The sequence below is a fragment of the Labeo rohita genome, unplaced genomic scaffold (assembly GCF_022985175.1).
Source record: "Labeo rohita strain BAU-BD-2019 unplaced genomic scaffold, IGBB_LRoh.1.0 scaffold_68, whole genome shotgun sequence".
NCBI lineage: Eukaryota > Metazoa > Chordata > Actinopteri > Cypriniformes > Cyprinidae > Labeo > Labeo rohita.
Genome location: NW_026129612.1, coordinates 701,830 through 705,104, shown reverse-complemented (window position 1 = coordinate 705,104; position 3,275 = coordinate 701,830). Strand labels below are relative to the sequence as shown.

General features: G+C 35.0%; 1 long non-coding RNA gene across 1 annotated transcript; it reads right to left on the bottom strand.

The window, feature by feature from the left end:
* Positions 1 to 839: 839 nt before the first annotated feature.
* LOC127161589 (uncharacterized) lies at positions 840 to 2,600 on the bottom strand. Its single transcript, XR_007827092.1, has 3 exons — positions 2,330 to 2,600; positions 1,783 to 1,899; positions 840 to 1,212 (listed from the first exon to the last, which is right to left on the bottom strand). It is a non-coding gene; the product is annotated as an uncharacterized LOC127161589 (long non-coding RNA).
* Positions 2,601 to 3,275: the final 675 nt, after the last annotated feature.

The window sequence follows — 3,275 nt, the reverse complement described above, 5'->3', positions numbered from 1 at the left end:
TGTTTCTTCAATCTTCATGTCTTCACGCTCCTCTTTAATAAACACCATCTTTATAATAGTGTGTCACATGGATCTCAGTTGATTCAGCAGGAGTTTTTCTGTGTGTTTGGACACTTTGTCCTGCTTAAGATAAGAATAGTTTCCTGCTGAAAGACAAAATCAATCCAAACCAAATCTCTGGGTGCGTCTCATTCAGCTCCCTATAGTTCAGTAGTCACCGGTAAGACAGTCAGAGTGAGAGTTAATAGACTTGATTATAAATACATACAAATTACACGTTCAAAACGTACGTATTGTTGATTTACATTTGGTATCCAATTATTTGTACACCACATCTAATATATTACACTTTAATGAAAACATCTGCGGTTATCATTTCACACGTTTTGTGTTTGTCGTGCAACTTTTTCCACACTGAGAGCAGGTGAAAGGCTTTTCTCCAGTGTGAACTCTCTTGTGAGTCTTAACATTTGCTTCGTATTTAAAACTCTTTCCACAGTGATGGCACATGAAAGGCTTTTCTCCAATGTGAATTTTAACATGATCCTCAAGGTGATTTGTGTCTGTGAAAGTCCTTTCACACTGATGACATTTAAAACTGTTCTCTCTTGAATGAATCCTCATGTGATTATTAAGATGATTATTTCTGAAACACTTCCCACACTGTTTGCATGTGAAAGGTTTTTCTCCAGTGTGACTTCTTATGTGAATCTTAAGGTTTCCTTTAACCGTGAAACTCTTTCCACACTGAGGGCAGGTGTAAGGTTTCTCTCCGGTGTGAATTCTCATGTGGACTTTAAGGGTTTTTTTATGTGTGAAACTCTCCACACTGATCACATTCATTCGGTCTCTTTCCAGAGTGAGTTTTCATGTGGACATTAAGGGTTTTTTTCTGTGTAAAACACTTTCCATATTGAGTGCATATGAATGGTTTCTTCTCAAAGTGAGTTTTCATGTGGATTCTAAGGCTTTCTTTTCGATTGAAAATTTCTCCACACACTTGGCAGGTGAAAGAGCTCTCTCCATGAATTACCAAGTGGGGATTCAGGTTTGTAGCTTGTATTTTTTGAGGGTTTTTTGGTGAGGAATTCTCTTCAGTTCGTGAGCAACTAATCATTTTTTCTTCGATTTTGAAATCGTGATATTTCTCATTCTGATCTTTCTCTTCTGTTTCATTCAGTTCTTGACTCTCCTCTTTCAGTGTCATCAGGTCTGAGGTGAAAAGAGAAAAATACAAATTAACACCAGTTCAATGGCACAAAGCACCAGACATCCAAACATTTAGAATAGTGCTGTCAATAGACTAAAAAATAACTAATTAACTGCACATTTTCAGTAATTAATCAGATATTGATATATAGTTATATAGTCATAATTTCACAACAAACACTAGACCAGACGACACACAAGGCAACAAACAGGAACTAATGAAGGATAATAAACACAGCAGGTGTGAAAAATCAAATAAAAACTAGTATTATTGCTACAAATGCAGCAACTGCTGTCTTTATGCATTTTCCCCTCAAATTTAGCCAATAATTTTAGACATTCAGGATTACAGTATCATTGACTTCCATGATGTTTAACATTTATTAGGCTTTTAAAAATAGTTTACTTAAGTTTAACTTAAAACAATTTTCACATAAAGTAAAATTTGTGTATGCATAAACTATAATTTGAATATAAATTAATCTTTATTCAAGCTACAAAAATTAGTCAGTGAGCAGAACAGTGTTATTTCTTTGTCTTTCTTAAAAATAAATAAATAAATAAAATACATACATGACTGCAGCAGGTTTCGCTTTAATACTGAATTCCCAGCCTGGTCTCATTGTTTACAAACCATGGATTTTTCGATGTTTTGAATGATGCTGAAACATGCAATCTGAGCGTATTACACTGTTTAAAACACAATTTTACTAAACATTAACAGCTAAAAAATATTGATTCATTTTTATATCATGAAGATATGTGTATTCATGCATTTTTATCTTTCATCAATTAATGATTTACATTTTAAACCCCAAACCTAAACATCCATTTTATAATGAATTTAACAAAGATATAAAACATAATAGACCAAAATATGCAGAAAAATCAGTATTTTAAAATCTAACCATCTATTAAAGATGTACATATTAAAAATATGTACACTATAAAAAAACATGACAGACAAGTGCAATCACAAATACATTTGTTTTGCAAAAATGTCAAAAGCAGAACCAAAAGTATTCCACATGACAATGCATTGCAGTCACCAGGGCTCTCAAGTTTTGAAGACAGGCAAGAGTGACATTACCCTTTGCTGTAACAGGAGATCATTACTTACTTTGTGCTCGAAGTGATGCTCGGGGCTCCAGTGGTTTCCTCTGTGGGTGAACGAGGAAGATGGTGAACAATTTCAGGATGCTTTTTTTCACTGGTTGTTGCGTTAAATCTTACCCAGATACAATAGTGCTATTTTCTGATTGGCTGTTGTGTAGCCTATTTCTTTTTTTTGATTGGCTGATAAGTGGCAGGCTCGACTAAGAACTCCAGGGGAGACGCGCTTGAATCCTGCCGGTTCCATAGCGAGAGCGGCGCGGCCACAGAAATGTTGGGCGCTGCGGTATATTAAATATATTATAAATAGTTTTTTCTGCGTGAGAAATACAATGTGTGGCGGGAGTGCGTGACAATAGACCGAAATGAGTGACTGTCACGCTCAATGCGTGACACTTGAGAGCCCTGAGTCACAGTCCTCACTGACACTAAATAGTTTTGTGTGAGGTGCAGAGCAAAATGTAAGGGTGTTTTCTGTATTCTGTGGTGCTGCACAATTTAATAAGGATCAAATGAGTGAGTTCAGATTTGAGAATGAAAACCAACTTGTTTGTTCCTCAGTATCTTCATTTTTAAGACTGAATACTTCTTCAATCTTCATGTCTTCACTCTCCTCTTTAATAAATGCCATCTTTATAATAGTGTCAAGTTGATCTCAGTTGATTCACCAGGAGTTTTTCGGTTTGTTTGGACACTTTGTCCTGTTTAAGAACAGAATAATAAACAGAAAGAAAAATCAAATACAAACTGCATTTTCAAATGCAATAATCTCTGTGTGTGTCTCAATCAGTGTCTAGTTCATTTGTCATCACACTGGAGTCAGTCAGAGTGAGAGTTAATAGTCTTAAATGGCCTGATATGACAATAAAACAAAAACCCAAGCATTCAAATTAATAACAGTACTCAAATAATATAGCCTACAATGTTCCCATTTGTATTAAGATTTATATTTA